Raw genomic sequence first — 23,330 nt, forward strand, 5'->3', positions numbered from 1 at the left:
AGCGCTGTCCAGAGCGGTCACAATGAAGCACTGTGGGATAGCTCCCGGAGGCCAATAACATCGAATTCCGTCCACACTACCCCAATTCCGACCCGCAAAGGCCGGTTTTATCGCTAATCCCCTCGTCGGAGGTGGTGTAAAGAAACCGGTTTAAAGGGCCCTTTAAGTCGAAAGAAAGGGCCTCGTTGTGTGGACGTGTCCAGGCTTAATTCGGTTTAACGCTGCTAAAGTCGACCTAAACCCGTAGTGTAGACCAGGCCCAAGTTCTCATTCTTGGGTGGTAACAACTAATTTAGACCCCATCATTTTATATGTATAGTTGGGATTATGCTTTCCAATGTGCATTACTTTGCATTTATCAACATTAAATTTCATCTGCCATTTTGTTGCCCAGTCACCCAGTTTTGAGAGATCCTTTTGTAGCTCTTCAGTCTGCCTGGGTCTTAACTATCTTTAGTAATTTTGTATCATCTTCAAATTTTGCCACCTCTCTATTTACCTCAGGGGTCTCAAAAGTCCTGGCCTGCGAGCCATCTGCAGCCCAAGAACCTCCCCAGTGTGGCCTGCGGGGTTCCAGCAATTTTGGGGCCGGATCTCTCCCTTGACCCCACCTACTGCCCCTGGATGCTCCCCTCCACATGTCCCCTGGGTGATTTAAAATGGCCCAGGGCCCTGCCCACCACTGGCAATGCAGCAGAGTTGAGCAGCTTCCTGCGCGCTCGCTCCACGTGGCTGCCGGCCCTGGGGGAGGGCTGTGTCTCCGTGTGCTGCCCTCCCCCCCCAGCACCCCTGCAGCCAATGGGAAGCTGCGGGGGTGGTGCCTGGGGGCAGCAGTGCACAGAGGCCCTCCGGCCCCCCCACTTGGAGCCCTAGGTAAGCACTGCACCTCCCAACCCCCTCCCAGATCCTGAACCCCCACCCCTTTCCCACACCCCCTCCCACCGCCAAACTCCCTTCCAGAGCCTGCACCCCCCTCCCCACACCCCCACTCCCAAACTCCCTCCCAGAACCTGCACCCCCTCCTCCTGCACCACTTCTTCCTCCTGCACCCCCACCTCTTGCCCCAGCCCAGAGCATGCACCCCAGACCCCCTTCCCCACCCAAACTCCCTCCCAGAGCCTGCACCTTGCACCCCAATCCCCTACCCCAGACCTCCTGCCCCACCCAAACTCCCTCCCAGAGCCTTAGGCTGGTGGGGGTGGAGTTTTTTGGGGGGAGGAATTTTGGGGGGTGGGTTCTGGGCAGCATGAGTGACATTATTGGCCCACTGGGAGGATTTCAGGACTGGCACTGGCCCTACGGTAAACTGAGTTTGAGACCCCTGGTTTACCCCTTTTTTCCAGATCATTTATGAATATGTTGAATAGGACTGGTCCCAGAACAAACCCTGGTGGACACCACTATTTACCTCTCCATTCTGAAAACTGACCATTTATACCAACCCTTTGTTTCCTATCTTTTAACCAGTTACCAGTCCATGAGAGCACCTTTCCTCTTATCCCATGGCAGCTTACTTTGTGTAAGTGCCTTTGGTGAAGGACCTTGTCAAAGGCTTTCTGAAAACTAAGTACACTATATCCACTGGATCCCCTTGGTCCACATATTGTTGACCCCCTCAAAGAATTCTAGTAGATTGGTGAGGCATGATTTCCCTAAAACCATGTTGACTCTTCCTCAACAAATGATGTTCATCTATATATAGGTGTTTAATTCTTGTTTAGGCACTTTGAAATCCTGATGTGGAAGGTACCATATAAAGATCATGTAAAATGTTGATAAACTCCAGAATCACTTTGCAAGAGACAAAGGTTTCTTCATTCTCCTTTTTAAAAATACAACCCTGTTTTTCACATCATATAACAAACATCTATCTTTTCACAAGTGAGAGAGGTAGAAGAGAATTAGTCCTTTCCTCAGTAGCTAGTGTGACAGATGTGGAAATCATAATAACCTAAGAATACTGATATGCAACTTAGACTTGGTCTACACTACAGTTAGGTCAACTTAAGGCAGTTTATGTTGATCTAACTATGTCAGTGTCTACACTACAGCGTTGCTCCCACCGATGTAAGTGCCCTACTACACCGACATAGTAACTCCACCTCCATGAGACGTGTAGGGCTTATGTCGGTGTAGTTAGGGCGACGCAGTGTCTCTGCAGACACTGCTCCTTACATTGGCTGTTGGTGGAGCCATGAAATTGACAAGAAAGCCTGCTCCCAGCTCCCAAGCCATGTTGTTGCAGAGTCTCCAGTCCAAGCTGGGCTGCTGCCTCAGCTCCCCACTAGTTCCCAGCTCCCCAATTCCCTCCCCAGGTTCCTGGCTCCCCAATCCCTGCTGGGAGCACAGTAGCCAACTGGACTCCAGGCATGGATCTCCCCACCAGAGGCGAGAAGCCCAGGGGCAGCTGAACTCCCAGTGGGGAGCTGCGTGGAGCTGAAAGTCTTGGCTCTCAACGCCCAACGCTGCCCCTCTTCAGTCGGTGGAAGCACTCCTGGTGAAAACACACACCACCGACAGAAGGCTGTAAGTCAACCTAACCTAGGTCAACTTAATTTTGTAGTGTAGACATGCCCTTAGTTATTGTGATAGATTGTATAACTTACACTGAGAATAATGGAATGTTTATTATATGTTTATATTGCTCGATTTCAGTGAGGTCTGTGCAGGAAGACAACACAATGGATCCCCAGATAATAATGTCCAGGCACACACTTGAAAGACAATGGGGCAGACTGTTAACTTCAAGGATCATGTCTCTAACATGTTGCAAGCTTTGTTTTACCAAAGCTGGGAGCCAGGAGATCAAAAGAAAAGTTCAAAAGCTCTTCTTTCTCTGGAGAACAAGAGGGGTCAGTTGTCAGCAGCTGTCAGGAAGATAGGCTGACACCGAGAGAGGCTTTGTGCAGGCATGTGAAAGAGTTGGATCTTCAGTAGGGTGACCAGATGTCTCAATTTTATAGGGACAGTCCCGATTTTGGGGTCTTTTTTCTCTGTCCCAATTTTTGACACTTGCTATCTGGTCAGCCTATTCCCCAGATCCAGGGAATGGTAAACCGTAGGGAAAAGCAGATATGCAGACAGACTGCTTGATTGTTCTTAAGATCCATTTTTCTTAAATGTTGGATTCGAAATAAATAATGCTTTGCTTCAAGAAGGCTGATGGGTTACTGGTTATCATTTATCATTGCTTCTGGAGGGAACAGAATTGCAGGTGCTGAAGATAAATCAGGCCAGCTGAGGTAACAACTGTTAGCACCTGGGGCCTGGAGCCTGCCGCCCAAGGCCCGATTTGAGAGTGGAAGAACCACGTGACTCCACCTCTAGAGGGAGGTGATGGCTTGAGGCCCAGCAACTGTGGGGACTTCAAGCCATCAAAGAGACCAGGAGCGGTCAGAGCTCAGGAACTGTGACAACCACTGTGGGCCAGATTTTCTGAATAATTCAGCTCCCATTTAGACACCAAAATAATTGGCATTTGGGTACTGAGCTCTTTCTGTCCATTTAACTTGTGGAATGTTCTTTATACAAACTAACATAATGCCAAAAAAATCATTAAATGAGCCAGGTTTTTATGGGCAGCATTTGGAATAGACGTTTCACTGACAGAATGAGAGAGAAAACATAAAATGTCAATCCCCAAACAGCCACTTTAAACTGAAGTTTAGTTTATCCAAGAAAAGAAAGACAGACAGGTGAGTGTGGTCAAGAATTCTAGACCGATTGCACAGGCCATGTAATAAGACATGTTTGTTCTCCTTGCAAAAGGGGTGCTTTTCTTTATCCCTCTCTTTCTCACTCTTTTAGGGAAGAGAGCACTGAATTCAGGCTGGCATAAACAGACACAATTCTCATTGATTTCAGTTAGCAATGTGTCTGTTTAGACCAGCACTGAATTTGTCCCCCAAAAGTTTAATATGAATATTTGTTAAAATTCAATATGATCCTGGTTATTGTCCTTGATCCATCTTCACTGAAGGCAATTAGTCATTCCATTGATTTCAATGGTGGTTGAATCAGGCCCTTTACAAATTGCTTTGGTGACATTGATAGTATGTCTTCACTGCAGAGTTAACTTGCCCATTTTGCAGTGAGGACACAGGCTAAATCACTTGAGTGCTAATACTCTTCCAATACCTACCCACAGTTCCCCCTGTGGGCCTGAACAGACAGACAAGTTCTCCCATAATTCATTCAGAATGAATGTGCCTCAGCTTACTGGAAGCACAAAGGACCATGGGATATACCCCCAGAAGTCCTAGCGAGACACATGGGAGAGTGCAGCATCAGGGAGGACACAGTAACTCAGGTAGGATTTTGAGGTGTGGCTGCTCACTCCCAGGCCAGGCTGACCCACGTGCCAATCACACAAGTTAACTCTGCAGTAAAGATATACCCTAAATCAGTTTGGATAATTGAGAGTCAATACAAAAAGAATTAACAGCTAATCAGGATTCTACTGCATTAAGTTGGAGAAAACAAGTTAATGCCTTGTCTAATAATAATCCTCACCAATATGTGAGAAACCCAACAACATTATTTCAGTCAAATACTTTAAGTGAATATTTGAGATGCTGCAGTTCCCAGAAAGGGGGAAGTGAAAAGCATCCACTAAACCCATCTTCTGAAGCAGGCAGAAGGATCTTCTTTGGATAGATAGACCAAAGTGATATCCCCAGATTTCAAGCGTTTGTTTTGTTTGTTTTTTGTTTTTTACTATGGAGTTACAACCAGGAATGCTCAGTGCTTAACCCTCAGCAATAGACTGAATGGTAACTACTGGAAAGTTAAGCTCCAAGAAGAGGCATGTGATTTAGTAGTAAAAGATTTAATGACATGAGAATCCTCACTGTTGAGAACTATGGGACTAAAAGGGATATTGTCACCTGAATGAGCCAAAAAAGCCTCACAAAAAAAATCAGGTTATGTAGTGGGGCATCTGCAGAAGAGGGGTTAAAGGAGCCCCGAGGAGTCTGCACAGGAGAGAGCCAATTAGGAAAGGGCTTGTAGAGACAGCCAATTGGGAGAAGGTTTAGAGAGAGACAGACAATCAGGGCTAGGCTTGACCATATAAGAAGGGCTGTTGAACAGAGCAGCTTCAGTTACTCCCTGGAGTTCGAGAAGGGAGGACTGGCTGCCCTGAAGGAGGGAGAAGAGACCTCACCATGGTTAGAGCCAGGGCCGGCTCCAGGCACCAGCCCTCCAAGCATGTGCGTGGGGCGGCACCTGGAGGGGGGCGGCGCTCACCCGGGGAGAGCGGGGCCGCGGCCGGGCTCGCCGCCCTCCCCCGGTGCTCCGGCCGGTCGGGGAGAGCAGGGCTACGGCTGGGCTCGCCGCCCTCCTCCCGGCGCTCCGGCCGGGGAGAACGGGGCCCCGGCCGGGCTCGCCGCCCTCCCCACGGTGCTCCGGCCGGCCGGAGAGAGTGGGGCCTTGGCCGGGCTCAGCGCCCTCCCCTACCGCGCTCCCCGGCAGGGGGGCAGCAGGAGGCTTTTTTGCCTGGGCCGGCAAAAAAGCCAGAGCCGGCCCTGGTTAGAGCAGTGCTTGGCGGGGTCAGTGGAGCATGAGTGAGCTTCCAGCTGATTGCTGCCAGACTAACGTCCTGATATAAGGGCGTAGAAGGCGCCCAGGGAAACAGATGGCAGGGGTTGGAAGTGACACAGAGCATGACTGCAGGCTAAAGGGTTCCAGGGCTGGGACCTGAAGTAGCAGGCAGTCCCAGGTTCCCCACCCCCTTTGGCCCCAGTTACCACTGACACAGGTGGCTAGACCCTGGACTGCAGCCTGCCACTGAGGCAAGTGTCAGGGCAGAGGACTGCCAGCCCCCCTGAAGTAGGGGGGGAGAGAATTGAATGGGGCACAGCCAGAGGGCTGCATCCAGAAGAGGACACTGCAGTCCTGAGAGCAACACGGGTTCTGACAACAGAAGTGATGGTGGCAAGACACCACTAGATGAGGGCACACTAGTGAACCAGAGTTAATTCCCAGGGTGGCCAGCAGGAGGCGCCACAGTGGTGAATCGTGCCCCGTTACAGGTTGGTTTTGGACGTAATCTACTTCAGTTCATCAGGCAAGATGTTGGAATAGCTATGAGAAAGGCGTTTAAAAAAACAAAAGCATTTCACAACATATGATCACTATAATAGTTAGCTCCATTCCCTCAAGAGTGCCTCTTTTCAGTCATTGCCAAGCATGCTGTTGATGCTATACAAATAATACATATGTAAATATAACTATAATGAAGAAGTTAATTACAACAATCTCAAACAGGCACATATTGTGATAGTGGTGTGCTGAATCTGATGAGCAGCCATATGTCAGCAGGAGGCAGTATGAAGCATCTGTTCAGAATGAATCTGCTGTTCTCTCTCCTGAGTGCAGGATGAGAGGTGATGGCATGAGGGAAGGTTCCAGGCAGTTGGGAGGACAGTTGGGGAGGAGTGGGTCAGTGAGACAGGAGCTAGAACCTAAGCTGGGTTAAATTGTCATAGTTTCCTTCACTTCAGTGGAGCTATGGCGATTTATATCCACTGAGGTTCTGCCTCAGGGTGTTGGAAGGATCTGGGAGAAGTGTTGCACTGAAGGCATTTAGCAGAGTGCCAAGTCAGAGCAACCATGTGCTAGAAACTGTGGCCTAGCTGCTGAAGCACTTTAACCTCTTGCTGTGGTTGGTACACGTGGCATGTTCCCAATATCTGAAGGAAGGAAGTTGGCATACCATGGCATTCCAGCAACCTCAGAGGGTGGTGGTGGGGGTTCTATCTGACCCTGTTCACTTTTCTCTCCCTTTCTTCTAGTGTACCAATGCAGCTACAATTTGACCCATATTCTGTATTTATGAATTTCAAAAAATAAGGATAATTAATGTTAAGACACTTAAGGACTTAAATGATAGAACATTTCAGTTAAGATTATCACTGAGCTCTGCCATATAATTGATGATTGTTGTGGTAGTGCCTAGGAACCTCAAAGATCAGGGTTCGATTCTGCTAGGCACTGTAAAGACAAGTGACAATGAAGACAGTCCCTGCCTCCGAGAATCTGTAATCTAGTAATGAGACAGGATGAAACAGATTACAGAATATATTTAACAGTTCAAGCAGTAATAAAGTAGACATTTAAAAACAAAATTAGAAAATTTCAACATATGTGAAAATAACCGAGTTAACATTGCAATGGAAAGCTTAATTTTGCCATTTCGTGTCTTTTGAGTGCTTAATTTCTCAGTCACAATGTTTTATTTACATTAGTTTTAGACTGAATGATATGCTTGGCTTGACACGCCCAAACATTCATCACTTTAATAATGTTCTGCAAACTAGTTTTTTCTTTCCTCAATGCAGACAAAATGAACCAAGCTTGAAGTTCTAGTGCTGGCCATTTTGGGTGAATTATTTACAAATTTCAATCTTAAAATTCCAAGATTTTATGGCCAGAAGGGACAATTATAACATGTAGTCTGATCTCTTAAATAACGAACTTTTTCTTGTTGTTCATTACCTTGATTGATTTGGTCCTTCAAACCTCGTATAGATTGCACTGATAATACGCCTTCCATTCTTCTTGTATCCTGGCCTTCCTTCTCCATGTGTAGCCATGTCTTGTTGTTCATATAACTCAAAAACTGATAAACCAAATTGTCACAAAATTTCTTTAAATAATAAAAATAATAATTTGGAAGCCAAGACCAAGCATGAGATTTATCAGTCTTAACTTGGCAAAGAAATTTGTCTGAGAAAGTTGTGAGTAAGTGAAAAAGGCTTGGGTAAGACTAGACACGAGAACTCAGCCAATTAGAACTTCAGTATACCACTAAAGCTATAATTAAATAGAGATAGATGGCATGTCTGGATCATAAAATTTTATTTTTGTGATGTGTTCAGTTAAATCTGTGTGTGCCAATGTGTATCCTCCAATCCCAGAGAATAGCGCTCCTTGGATTTTCCAGTAGACTAACAAAGCACCAGCCTGTTAGAGGGAGACTCGTGTTTCAGTGTCTTAATTTTCCAATGAGCAGGTTTTTTTAAAAAAAGGAAAATAAACAAATTAGACAGTAAACCATTTTGATTGATCACTTGTCTCCCCCCTGGCAAAGATTAGGACCTAGTATCACAAAATGTAGATATAATAACCTCAGTCATTAAAGTAATCCTTTGGGGTTGTAAGTATGCTGCTCCACTTCATATAGCCCACTAGATCTGTTCCATCTTCTTGACTTATAAATTTCAGAGATGTGCTCTCAACCATGACAATTTGCAATCACTCCTCACATTTGGAATCATACAGCTGAAAATCTTCTCAATATGAGTATCTTGTGTGTGTGATCCATATTCCATTTTCTTATATTCCACTGGAAAGTTCTGCTAATGAGTGAGTTGTCAGTTTATTATGGATCTTAGATTTTTTTTTTTGTTTGGTTGGTTTTGTATCATAATATAATAAACCAGACCTTGTGGATGGGAGGTGCTCCCCACACTCACCCTGAGAGGTTTACTTAGGCCAGATGGGGCAGTTAACCTATTAGATAGCACACTGGGGGACATTTAGGCTGTGAGGAGAGCCCTAATTAAGGGAAACTCACCTGTGCAGGAACAGGTGGGGCTTCTATAAAACCAAGGGGCTAGTAGCAGAAAGGAAGGCTGCAGGGAGGCGAGTGGTAGACACTCTGTCTAGGACAAGGGCAAAAAAGGGATTGAGATCCAAGAGAAAGGCTTTGTCTAGCAGACCAAGGAGAGAGGGGTTTAGCTAGAAGGGTGGAGAAAGTGAGCCTGGAATAGGCAAGGTAAGAAACACTCCAGGGGAGTGGCAGGAAGGTTTGGAGTAGTACAGACCTCAACTGCTAGAGATAGGACCGCTGGACTAGTACTGAGAATAAAGCAACTCTGGCCTGCCCTGTACCAGCCACTGAATGAGTCACAATCTTGGCATTGAACTTGAAAACTGTCCGGGATCATTTATTCCACTCTCTGAGGGAGTGGCTCAGGCAGGGTGGTGGGCTTAAAGACTGCCTGGGACTGTGTGGAAGACTTTGAGAGTACCCAGAAAGAGGAGGATTATTATGAGTTGGCCAGAGGGCTAAGCCATGAAGAGGAGGCCGCAGCTCCTAAGGAACAACAGAGGCTGCAGCGCAAGAGAGCCAGACTATGGGCCAAGGAACCATGAGAAGAGGATGTCAGGCTTGCAGAGCTAAACCCCAGATATGGCTAAAAGGAGATGATCCAGCAGTGAGTCGAGTGCCCTTTGACAGATCTATTAACAAAACAAAACAAAAATGAAGCATGTGGTTGAACAAAAAGAAGAAGGTAAGAACCTACAGGAGACTAGTATGGGAGGGAGAGGAAGGAATTGTAGGAAAGATCATTCTTCCTCCCTAAAAATCTGTTTTTGTTTGCTGTTTTGTTTTGTTTGGCAAAAGATGATGGCCCAAGTCACAAAAGTGGGCTGTGATGATCAGGTATTGTTGCAATCTGCACTATGCATGGCTCTATCTAATCACATCTCTTCTCCCTTTTGGCCACTTACTTAGGGCTGGTCTACACTACAAGGTTAGGTCAAATTTAGCTGCGTTAGGTCAATTTTATAAGCAATGCGGCTACACAACCAACCCCGCTCCGTCGACCTAAAGCGCTCTTAAAATCGACTGCTGTACTCCTCCCCGATGAGGGGAGTAATGCTAAAATCAACCCTCTTGAGTCCAATTTGGGGTAGTGCAGATGCAGCATTGTTCAATTCGATGGTATTGGCCTCCGGGAGCTATCCCAGAGTGCTCCAATATGACTGCTCTAGACAGCATTTTCAACTCTGATGCACTAGACAGGTACACAGGAAAAGCCTTGAGAACTTTTGAATTTCATTTCCTGTTTGTTCAGCGTGGTGAGCTCAGCAGCACAGGTGACCATGCAGACCCAGAATCACAAACGAGCTCCAGCATGGAGCGAACGGGAGACACTGGATCTGATTGCTGTATGGGGAGAAGAATCTGTGCAGGCAGAATTCTGATCTAGCAGAAGAAATGCTGATATATCTGCCAAAATCACACAGGGCATGGTGGAGAGAGGCTACACCGGGGACACACAGCAGTGCCGCTTGAAAATTAAGGAGCTCAGGCAAGCCTACTAGAAGACAAAGATAGCAAACAGTCACTCTGGGTTAGAGCGCCTTACATACCATTTCTATGATTAGCTGCATGCCATTCTAGGGGAGGACCCTAGCAGTACCTCATCACTGTCCGTGGACAGATGCAAGGGGGCAGTCTCACGCAACAGGGAGAAGGATTTTGTGGATGAAGAAGAAGAGGAGGCGAATGCACAGCAGGCAAGTGGAGAATCCGTTCTCCCTGGCAGCCAGGACCTTTTCATCACCCTGGAGCCAATAGCTTCCCAAGGCAGGTTCCCAGGCCCTGAAGGTGGAGAAGGCACCTCTGGTGAGTGCACATTTGTAACTACATTACAGGGGTTAAAAGCAATTGTGTTTAATGTTTGATTTGCTCTGAAGAATTGGGATGCGTTTGCGACCAGTACAGCTACTGGAAAAGTCTGTTAACGTGTCTGGGGATGGAGAGGGAATCCTCCAGGGACATCTCCATGAAGCTCTCCTGGAGGTACTCCGAAAGCCTTTGCAGAAGTTTTCTGGGGAAGGCTGCCTTATTTCATCCTCCATGGTAGGACACTTTACCACACCAAGCCAGTAGCAAGTAGTCTGGAATCATTGCAGCACAAAGCATGGCAGCGAATGGTCCTGGGTTTTGGTCACATTCATGCAACACTCATGATGACATGTTTTCCAAGCTCATGAAGTCCTCCTGCACTGATAGGGCACAGCTGAATGCATGGAGGCATTCAGTGGCAGAGGCCAGGAAGGCATACAGTGAGCGTGATCAGAACACGCAGGAGGAGATGCTGAGGCTAATGGGGGAGCAAACGGACATGAGGAGGCGTCTGGTGGAGCTGCAGGAAAGGCAACAAGAGCAAAGACTGCTGCTGCATCCATTGTATAACCATCTGTCCTCCTCGCCAAGTTCCATATCCTCCTCACCCAGATGCCCAAGAACGCTGGGGGGAAGTGGGGGGAAGGCTCCAGGCACCCAGCCACTCCACTCCAGAGGATGGCCCAAGCAACAGAAGGCTGTCATTCAAACAGCTTTGATTTGTAGTGTGGCTACAATAAGCAATGTGTCCTTGTCTTTCCCTCCTCCCTCACTCCACCCAGACTACCTTGTCAGTGATCTCACTTTTTTTTAAATAAATAAAAAATGCATGGATTCAAAACAATAGGGGCTTTATTTCTTTTGCCAGCTGTGGTCGAAGAGGAGTGGGGGATTGACTTACAGTAAATTCAACAAAGGGAGCGGGTCTGCATCAAGGAGAAAAATACACAACTGTCACACCGTAGCCTGGCCAGTCATGAAACTGTTTTTCAAAGCCTCTCTGATGCACAGCGCACAGAACTGTGCTCTTCTAATCGCCCTGGTATCTGGCTGTTCAAAACTGGCCACCAGACGATTTGCCACAACCTCCCACCCCACCATAAATGTCTCCCCCTTACTCTCACAGATATTATGGAGCACACAGCAAGCAGCAATAACAATGGGAATATTGGTTGCGCTGAGCTCTAACCTAGTCAGCAAACAGCAGCAGTGGGCTTTTAAACATCCAGAGGCACATTCTACCACTCTTCTGCACTTGCTCAGCCTATAGTTGAACTGCTTCTTACTACTGTCCAGGCTCCCTGTGTACGGCTTCATGAGCCATGGGAGCAAGGGGTAGGCTGGGTCCCCAAGGATAACTACTGGCATTTCAACAGGTTTCACAGTAGCAGCCGTGTTAGTCTGTATCTGCAAAAAGAACAGGCGTACTTAACATAAATACCACCTTATACTGGAAACCTACTGACCACTATACTTGGTCAGTAGGTTTCCAGTATAAGCCTCCAGCTTCCATCCAGGAAACACCACATTGTCTACAGCCAAGCTCTAAGATACAACTGCATTTGCTCCAATCCCTCAGGCAGAGACAAGCACCTACAAGATCTCTATCAAGCATTCTTAAAACTACAATACCCACCTGCTGAAGTGAAAAAACAGATTGACAGAGCCAGATGAGTACAGAAGTCACCTCCTACAAGACAGGCCCAACAAAGAACATAACAGAACACCACTAGCCATCACCTTCAGCCCCCAACTAAAACCTCTCCAGAGCATCATCAAAGATTTACAACCTATCCTGAAATATGATCCCTCACTCTCACAGATCTTGGGAGACAGACCTGTCCTCGCTTACAGACAACCCCCCAACCTGAAGCAAATACTCACCAGCAACCACACACCACTGAACAAAAACACTGACCCAGGAACCTATCCTTGCAACAAAGCCTGATGCCAACTCTGTCCACATATCTATTCAAGAGACATCATCATAGGACCTAATCACATCAGCTATGCCATCAGGGGCTCGTTCACCTGCACATCTACCAATGTGATATATGCCATCATGTGCCAGCAATGCCCCTCTGCCATGTACATTGGCCAAACCGGACAGTCTCTACACAAAAGAATTAATGGACACAAATCTGACATCAGGAATCATAATATTCAAAAACCAGTAGGAGGAGAACACTTTAACCTGTCTGGTCACTCAAAGATTACACACACACACAGACCTGCAGGTGGCAATTTTGCAACAGAAAAGCTTCAAAAACAGACTCCAATGAGAAATTGCTGAGCTTGAATTGATATGCAAACAAGATACAATCAATTTAGGCTTGAATAGAGACTGGGAATGGCTGAGCCATTACAAACATTGAATCTATCTCCCCATGTAAGTATTCTCACACTTCTTATCAAACTGTCTGTACTGGGCTATCTTGATTATCACTTCAAAAGTTTTTTTTCTCTTACTTAATTGGCCTCTCAGAGTTGGTAAGACATCTCCCACCTTTTCATGCTCTCTGTATGTGTATATATATCTCCTCAATATATGTTCCATTCTATACATCCGAAGAAGTGGGCTGTAGCCCACAAAAGCTTATGCTCAAATAAATTTGTTAGTCTCTAAGGTGCCACAAGTACTCACTCACGCCCGTCACCCCAAATCAGGGTATGGGCCGCCAACCACAGATCTCCAGAGTCCTCTATCCTTGGCCATTTGCTCTAGCTGGTTCCAGGTATAGCCCATTTTTATGCTATCAGCCTGAAGGTCGCATTGCCAGGTGTTTCTTGGATGGCCTCTTTTCCGCTTGCCTTGGAGGTTCCACCACAATGCCTGTCTAGTGATGTTGGTTGGCTGCTTGTGTAGTATGTGTCCTATCTGGCCCCACCTTCTCCTTCTAATTTCTTCCTCTGCTGGAAGTTGACGGGTCCTCTCCAAGAGGTAGATGTTGCTGATGGTGTCTGGCCAGCGGGTCTGGAGAATCCTTCTAAGGCAAGTATTTATGAAGGTCTGGATCTTCCTGGTGGTTGTTTTAGTTGTCCTCCAGGTTTCAGCTCCATACAATAAGACTGATTTCACATTGGAATTGAACAGTCTAATCTTTGTTGCCAAAGACAGCTCTCTGGAGCTTCAGATGTTCTTGAGCTGTAAGAAAGCTGCCTTACCGATCCTTGCTTTGATGTCTGCGTCTGTGCCACCCTGTTGGTCAATGATGCTGCCTAGGTAGGTGAAGGACTGCACTTCTTCCAGAGGGCTTCCATTCAGTGTGACTGGGTCATTACTGATGGAGTTAATCTTGAGGATCTTGGTCTTGTCCTTGTGGATGTTGAGGCCAACCTGTGATGACGTGGCTGCCACTACTTTAGTCTTCTCTTGCATCTGCTGTTTGCTATGTGAAAGGAGTGCAAGGTCATCGGCAAAGTCCAGGTCATCAAGCTGGGTCCACAACGTCCACTGGATTCCGTTCCTGCGCTCATAGGTGGATGTCGTCATAATCCAATCAATGACAAGGAGAAAGAGAAATGGTGACAACAAACATCCTTATCTGACTCCAGTTCGCATCTGGAAGCTGTTTGTAAGCTGCCCTCCATGGATCACTCTACAGTGTATGCCATCATATAAGTTCTTAATCAAGTTAACCACCTTTGCTGGGATGCCATAGTGCTGAAGAAGCTTCCAGTGAGTCTCTCGATCCACGCTATCGAATGCTTTCTCATAGTCAACAAAGTTGATGTACAACGAGGAGTTCCATTCCATAGACTGCTCGACTATGATACGGAGCGTTGCTATCTGGTCCATGCATGATCTATTTTGCCGGAAACCCGCCTGCTCATCTCGTAGCTGTGGATTGATGGCATCCTTTATTCTCTCTAAGAGAACACGGTTGAAGACCTTCCCTGGCACCGACAGAAGTGTGATTCCTCTGTAGTTGGCACAATTGCTGAGGTCTCCTTTCTTGGGGATTTTAATAAGGTATCCCTCTTTCCAGTCTGCCGGAATCACTTCTTCTTCCCATATCTTCTCAAAAAGTGGGTACAGCATTTCCACTGAAGCATCCAGATCTACTTTCAGGGCCTCTGCTGGAATATCGTCAGGTCCAGCCGCTTTCCTGTTCTTCATCATAGTGATGGCTTTTCTGATCTCATCTCTGGTAGGTCTATCACAATTGATTGGAAGGTCTTCATTGGCTGGGTTAATGTCTGGTGGATTTAGTGGCGCTAGTCTATTTAGGAGTTCCTCAAAGTGGAACTATCTCCGCCTATCTATTCATCTGTTGTTCTATTTCTGTTATAGTCTTTCTCTGCTTGTCTTTAACGGGACATTCTGGCTTGCTGAACTTTCCAGACAGTCGCTTGGTGATGTCATACAGCTGTTTCATATTACCATTGTATGCTGCCTGTTCCGCTTCTGCTGCCAGTCCATCCACATAATCTCTCTTATCCTTCCTAATATTCCTCTTCACTACTTTATGGGCTTCAGCATACTCTTCTTGCGCTTTAGCCTTTGCTGCTCTAGTCCTGCTGTTATTAACTACTGCCTTCTTCTTCTTTCTATCTTCTATATTAGTCAAGGTCTCTGCTGTGATCCACTCTTTCTGCTGGTATTTCTTGATTCCAAGCACTTCCTGGCATGCTGACCTAAATGTGTCTCTCACTTTCTGCCATCTGTTGGATACACTGTCTTCCTCTTCCTCAGACCGATCCTGTAGTACTGAAAACTTATTCTTCAGCGTCAGTCCAAAATCTTCCTTGATCTTATGATCCTTCAAAAAGCTGACGTTGTACTTCGCTCTTCTATCTGACCCGTCTATCCAGTTCTTCTTCAGCTTCAGCTTCAATCTGGCCACCACTAAGTGATGGTCGGACGGTACGTCTGCTCCTCTTCTAACTCTAACGTCCTGCAAAGATCTTCTGAACTTCTTACTAATACAGACATGATCGATCTGGTTTTCTATCGTGCCTGCTGGCGATACCCAGGTACTCTTGTGGATCCGCTTGTGAGGAAAGATACTACCTCCTATGACCAGGTTGTTAAGTGCACACAAATCCACAAATCTCTCTCCATTCTCACTCATCTCTCCCAAAGCGTGGGTCCCCATGACTTGTTCATATCCTGTGTTGTCAGGTCCAATTTTGGCATTAAAGTCTCCCATAAGGATGGTAATGTCTTTGTCTGGGAGAATCTCTAATATTTTCTGAAGTCTGTTGTAAAAATAGTCTTTGTCCCCCTCTTCACTGTCATTGGTTGGAGCATAGCACTGTACAACATTCATCTTAATCCTCTTCATTTTAGTTCTGAAGGATGCTGTGATAATCCTGGAACCATGTGCCTCCCAACCAATCAGTGCTCTCTGTGCCTGCTTGGACAACATGAAGCCTCCTCCCTGTGTGTGGGGTGCGTCGCTCTCTTCATGTCCAGAATACAGCAACAGATCTCCTGTCAACAATCGTCTCTGTCCAGCTTGTGTCCATCTTGTCTCGCTAATGCCTAGTAGGGTCATCTCTGCTGAGACCTGCGCCGTCTTTCTTAACTCGTACATGGTCCTCACGTTCCATGTACCAATGGTAATCCTCCTAGTTGCAAGAAGTGTAATCGGCTTAGTGGCTTCCTCATGACTTTCACCACCCAGCGTCATGCGTCTTCGAGTTGAAGGCCCTTCTTTTTCCAGGCTAAAAGTCTCTGTTATCTCTATTGTTGGCGTTTCTGTAGCAAATTAATTTTTTACGGGGTGGCGTTGCTAGCCCCATGCCCAACCCTCCTCCTATATCCTGACTTGGGACCTCTCTAGTGGAGTTCCACAAGTACTCCTGTTCTTTTTATTGGCATTTCAACATCCCCAATGGTAATTTTCTGGACTGGGAAGAAAGTCCATCCTTGCAACTTTTCGAACAGACCGGAGTTCCTAAAGATGCGAGCATCATGCACCTTTCCCGACCACGTTGATGTTTGTGAAACGTACCTTGTGATCCGCCGGTGCTTGCAGCACCATTGATAAGTACCCCTTGCGGTTTATGTACTGGTTGGCAAGGTAGTCCGGTGCCAAGATAGGGATATGCATTCCGTCTATCGCCCCACCACAGTTAGGGAACCCCATTGCAGCAAAGCCATCCACTATGGCTGCACATTTCCCGGATTCACTACCCTTGTTAGCAGAAGGTCACTGATTGCCTTTAGCTACTTGGATCATAGCAGCCCCCACTGCAAATTAGTTCCCGACTGATCAGTAGCAGTCAGACATTGCAAGCTTCTACAGGACTATCACCACTAGCTTCTCAACTGTCAGGGCAGGTCTTATCTTGGTATTCCTGTGCTTCAGGGTGGGGGGGAAAGCAATTCACAAAGTTCCATGAAAGTGGCCTTATGCGTGCGAAAGTTTCGCAGCCACTGGAAATCATCCCATACCTGCAGCACTGTGTGGACCCACCAGTCTGTGCTTGTTGGCCGGGCCCAGAATCAGTGTTCCACTGTATCAACCTTCCCCACTGCCGCTATGATGCCCCAATTGCCACATCCCATGCTTTCAGGAATGTCTGTTTCCATGTCCTCCTCACAATCATCCTCGTGCTGACGGCTCCTAGCCAGGTTCACCACATACTGCAGGATAATGCGCGAGGTGTTTACAATGCTCACAACAGCAGCACTGAGCTAAGTGGGCTCCATACTTGCTGTGCTATGGCATCTGCACAAGTAACCCAGGAAAAAAGGTGCAAAATGATTGTTTGCTATTGCTTTCAGGGAGGGAGGGAGAGAAGGGAGACTGATGACATGTTGTGGGTGGCTTTCGGTACAATGCTTTTGCTCCATCAGACATTGGGAGCTTAACCCAGAATTCCAATGGGCAGCAGGGACTGTGGGATAGCTACCAACTGTGCAACACTCCGTGAGTCGATGCTAGCCACCATATTGAGGATGCACTCCGCCGATCTACTGCCCTTAATGGGGACATACATGATCGACTGTATAAAATTGCTTTCTAAAGATCGACTTATATAAAATCAACCTAATTTCATAGTGTAGACATACCCTTAGAGTTCCTGCTGTTTCTTTGTTGGTATTTCTGCAGGTGTCTCAACATGGAGGGCTTTCTGGCTGTTTGTATGTTGGTAAGCCATTTTGTGGGAGGAGCATAGATTGTTTTGTTCATTGAGTTTCTTGTTACACAACTATGTAGGGGCCTCTTTGGTTTGGCAGCTTCTGCCTTGATTTTTGCGGCCTGTCATGATGGCTTGCCTGCTTAGCTGCCACTTTGCCACCTTTGTGCTGACTCGTGTCACGTGCTGCTCCACCCTTTCATGTGGCTGCTTTTCTCTTCCCTCAGTAGAAACAACATGACAGTCACCACAGGAATGGAGTCAAATTTGATGGTACCTTGGTTTGTTTGCCTTTTGGATGCATATCTGACACTTACATGCAGTATGGGCCAGAACATAATTGGTGGGAGCAGAGCACCAGGAGCCTCCCCTCCACATGCTGTGCAAGGGCCAGTCACAGTCACCATCCCTGCATTTGCATGAGCACAGGGATTATTTCCTGTGGGGTACACATCCCCCTAAGGGGAATAGGGAGGAGTCAGTGCATCTTCCTGCCAACTTCTTCACACAGCCTCACAGAGGGAGCCAGGCCCACCATGGCATTAACAGACACTATCAGCCTCAGGAGTCCCGTTTCCTCCTCAAACACCCCTACTCTAGGATGTGCCTACATGACACAACTGAGCTCTCCCCCTCTGTCTGCACCTATAGAACATTGAGAAAACTACATTAAAAGTCGGGCTGTCAAGCAATTTAAAAAATTAATTGTAATTAATTGCGCTGTTAAACAATAATAGAATACTATTTATATAAATATTTTTGGATGTTTTCTACATTTTCAAATATTGATTTCAATTACAACACAGAATACAAAGTGTACAGGGCTCACTTTATATTTATTTTTATTATAAATATTTGCACTGTAAAAATGATTACTTTTCATTCACTTAATGCAAGTACTTTAGTGAGTCTCTTTGTCATGAAAGTTGAACTTACAAATGTAGAGTTATGTACAAAAAATAACTGCATTCAAAAATAAAACAATGGAAAACTTGAGCCTACAAGTCCACTCACTCCTACTTCTCATTCAGCCAATCGCTCAGACAAACAAGTTTGTTTACATTTGGAGGAGATATTTGCTGCTCGCTTCTTGTTTACAGTGTCACCTGAAAGAGAGAACAGGTGTTTGCATGGCACCATTGTAGCCGGTGTTGCAAGATATTTACATGCCTGATGCACTAAAAATTCATATGTCCCTTCATGCTTAAACCACCATTCCAGAGGACACGCGTCCATGCTGATGACGGGTTCTGCTTAATAATGATCCAAAGCAGTGCAGACCTATGCATGTTCAAATTTCATCATCTGTCACATGTCACCAGCAGAAAACTGATTTTCTTTTTTGATGGTTTGGGTTCTGTAGCTTCCGCATCTGAGTGTTTTGTTCTTTTAAGTCTTCTGAAAGTACGCTACACACCCCATGCCTCTGATTTTGGAAGGCACTTCAGATTCTTAAATCTTGGTTTGAGTGCTGTATCTATCTTTAGAAATCTCACATTGGTACCTTCTTTGCATTTTGTCAAATCTGCAGTGACAGTGTTCTTAAAACGAACAACATGCTGGGTCATCATCTGAAACTGTTATAACATGAAATATATGGCAGAATGCAAGTAAAACACAGAGCAGGAGACGTACAATTCTCCCCCAAGGAGTTCAGTCACTAATTTAATTAACAGTTTTTTTTTTAACGAACATCAGCAGCATGGAAGCATGTCCTCTGGAATGGTGGCCAAAGCATGAAGGGGCATACGAATGGTTAGCATATCTGGCATTGCCAGCTTGCAACGCTGGCTACAAAAGTGCCATGTGAACATCTGTTCTCACTTTCAGGTGACATTGTAAATAAGAAGCAGGCAGCATTATCTCCTTGAAATATAAACAAACTTGTTTCTCTTAGCGATTGGCTGCACAAGAAGTAGGACTGAGTAGACTTGTAGGCTGTAAAGTTTTACATTGTTTTGTTTGCGTGCAGTCATGTAACAAAAAATCTACATTTGTAAGTTGTGCTTTCACAATAAAAGATTGCACTACGCTACTTGTGAATTGAAAAATACTGTTTCTTTTATCATTTTTATAGTGCAAATATTTGTAATAAAAATAATATAAAGTAAGCATTATATTTTGTATTCTGTGTTGTAATTGAAATCAATATATTTGAAAATGTAGACAAATATCTACAATATTTAATAAATTTCTATTAGTATTCTATTGTTTAACAGTGTGATTAAAATTGCAATTAATCATAACTCTTTTGAGTTAATCATCTGAGTTAACTGCGATTAATCGATAGCCCTAATTAAAAGGAATGTCAAGGTTACAAAGATAAGCACTCGGTGATTAGGAAATGTCAGAATTAATGCTGCCTGTGCGACCTTTATTCAATCACCTTGTGCATATGCTTTATGATAGTCTTTAATTATGTACTATTTTTCTTTCACAAAATTCTGCCTCATTCTGTGAACAGGTAGTTGTTCAATATTGCTTTTTATCCTCATCCAAAGTGTAGCCCCAGGCCTTATTTAATGCATACCATCCAAACCCTCCATAGATTGCAGAGTATTAATTGCCTCTGGGGTGTTTCTACGGTGTTCTCACAGTAGTATCCAAATTCTTCACAAGCACTGAATTTATCTTCATAACTTCCTGATGAGAATAGGTGGCTTTATCCCATTTTACAGATGGGGGAACTGAGGCACAGAGTGATTAAGGGCAAAAAAAAGTATCAACTGCCTTAACCTTGAGATGATCCATTCTCTTCTTGTTGTCCCCTGCTTTGTTCACTACACACTTTCCAGGGGTTCTACAGACAACAGCCTCATTCACTACACATCTCTTATTCATTTCCATCATGTGCACTGAATGGGGCAGAGATCCTGTTGGAAAAAAATGTGTGATCCTGTCATTGAAGAGACATATCTCAATTCTTATGCACAAGGGGACCAAATTAGGGTTGCACAGGCTATCTTAAATGTGGCTTTGCCCAACTTTTGACTGCTTGACTTTGCAACCTCAATATTCTTTCAATGTAGTCTTCTGATTATGTTATTTTTTTCATAACAGCCTCATGGGAACTATAGCAATCTCTAACATGGAAAGTAATTATTAGGAAACTAGTTAACTTATTTTAGCTTCTTTTAATATGATTAGCATCTGGAAAGGAGGACAGCCAGCACCATGTTTCTAGTCAGCTCTCCATAGACCTCCAGCAAGTGCTCTGTGGGCCATGGGCCACATTGGGAACTTTTGTGCTAAGCACTGTCCAAACATAAGATAAACATGGTCCCCATGGAGCTTCCAGTTTAAGTAGATGAGCAACATATGTAAGGTGGAGAAGAGGGAGACAAACACAGACAATCTTTTCTATATGTAAATGCATTTGTTTTGTTACATTTTGTAATTATATAAATAAGTAGTGCTCTTTCCTCAACTGTCCCTCCTCTTCTAGACTGACTTTTTTTGTGGGCTTTTTGATGGCAGTAGGTTACGGGAAGGATTGGGGGGGGGGATAAGGGATGTCATCGGAAGAAAGCACAATGAGATTTGTAGGAGGAGCTCTCTGGAGTGCTCACAGATATGAGTGCCAACCTCAGGGTAGACTGCCACAAACCAGCTGGTTGTGGTTCTATATCTAGATTTCACCAACCAAGTATCCAGTGTGAACTCCTCAAGCACTAGAACAGCCTTAATATTGAGTCACAGACAGTCCCCTTGGGCATTCCCATCTATCTTGCCACCCAGGCAAGCATGCCTTTGTGATACATGGTCCCTTACATCAAAAATCACAACAATATTCAGGTTACTCCCAGTCCCAAAGGACCAGTCACTTACCCAAGATCAATTGTACCTTAGATTTCTCATCAAAGACAATGCTTGTAGCCAATCCTGTTATGATGGGTTTGGTCACAGAGACCCCCTTGGGACTGTCACCTGACATGCTGGAATTACCTCTGAGCCCATTTTCCAATGCCAGCTTGAAACTCCAGAACTCTGTCTTGTTGAGCCAGACATGCTAGCCTGCTGCAACACACACCCAGGGTCTGAATCACGCCACCAAAGCTGCAGACTTAACTGAAAAGAGTTAGCAGGTTTCCTTTCTCCAGCACCCAGATACCCAGCTCCCAATGGGATCTAAACCCCAGATAAATCTGTTTTACTCTGTATAAAGCTTATACAGGGTAAACTCATAATTTTCCATCCTCTATAACACTGATCGAGAGATAGGCACAGCTGTTTGCTCCCCAGGTATTAATCACTTACTCTGGGTTAATTAATAAAGTGATTTTATTAAGTATAAAAGTAGGATTTAAGTGATTTCAAGTACTAACAGACAGAACAAAGTAAGTTACCAAGCAAAATAAAACAAAAACATGCAAGTCTAAGCTTAATACATTAAGAAACTGAATACAGGTAAATTTCACCCTCAGAGATGTTCCAATAAAAGCTTTTTTCACAGACTAGACTCCTTCTTAGTCTGGGCCCAATCCTTTCCCCTGGTACAGTTCTTGTTAGTTCCAGCTCAGGTGGTAACTAGGGGATTTCTCATTACTTCAGCCCCTTTTGTTCTGTTCCACCCTCTTTTATATCTTTGGCACAGGTGGGAATCCTTTGTCTCTCTCTGGGTTCCCACCCTTCATTATAAATGGAAAAGCCTCAGGTTTAAGATGTATTCCAGTATCAGATGACATGGTCACGTGTCAGACCTCATTCTTCATTAATCACAGGCTGGCCCCCATGTCCACAAAAAGGCTTGAAGGTAAATAAACCATCTACAGCCAATTGTCCTAGTCAATGGATGACATCAAGATTCTAAACCACCATTAATGGCCCCCGCTTTGCATAATTACAATAGGACCTCAGAGTTAACTTCATATTTCTAGTTTTAGATACAAGAATGATACATACATACAAATAGGATGAACACACTCAGTAGATTATAAGCTTTGTTCTGATACCTTACAAGAGGCCTTTTGCGTAAAGCATATTCCAGTTACATTATATTCACATTCCAAGCATTTTTTCATAAAGCATATGGAGTGCAACATCACAGCTGTAATAAACTAACAAAAGATTTATTAATTGGAAAAAGAAACAAGAGTTATTTACAAGGTTAAAGCAAGTAAACATACACACACAAATGAGTTATAGTCTTAGAAGCTGCTGTAATGTGCAAGCTCTATATGTCCTTTAGGGCTAACCCAAGCTAAGCAACTTGGGGATCCCTTGCTCATGCTTAGAAATGTTGCCCTATCCAAATTCCAAGCAGCATAGTGATACAGAGCCTTCTGCCAGGGATTTTTATTCCCTTCCCCCAGAGTTCAAACTGTGATGGGACATGCACATACCCTTGTCCACTCTTCCTGGGTGTGTGGGGAGCAATCAACACAGTCTTTTGTCCACTGATGTTCCACAATGGTTCATCTGGTCTTCTTTTGCTGGACAGGAGATGCCACCTCTTATGTTAAACTAGTAATTCACACTAGGTAATGCTTCCTCCTGATTTGGAGGTGTTCCAGTTTCATAGCAAACACATATCTTATCTTATAACATAGGTTACAGATATTATAGGTGAGATTAATGCATGCAGCAACCCACACGTGTTTCATAAAGTCTAAACACATTCTTATAAACTTTACATCTGTTTTAACGATGCTAACACACAAGTGAGCCAGACTGGTTTCCAGCAATGCATTTGCCAGTGTTCAGTGATGCCTAGGGGCCTTGGCATGAGCTGGTCTGCCAGTGTCATGGAGCAGACAAGCAGTTGGTTGAGACTGGTCTTATTGGTGGCTCTGACTAGCAGGGAACTGAGTCCCAG

This window comes from Trachemys scripta, chromosome 6 (genome assembly GCF_013100865.1).
Source record: "Trachemys scripta elegans isolate TJP31775 chromosome 6, CAS_Tse_1.0, whole genome shotgun sequence".
NCBI lineage: Eukaryota > Metazoa > Chordata > Testudines > Emydidae > Trachemys > Trachemys scripta.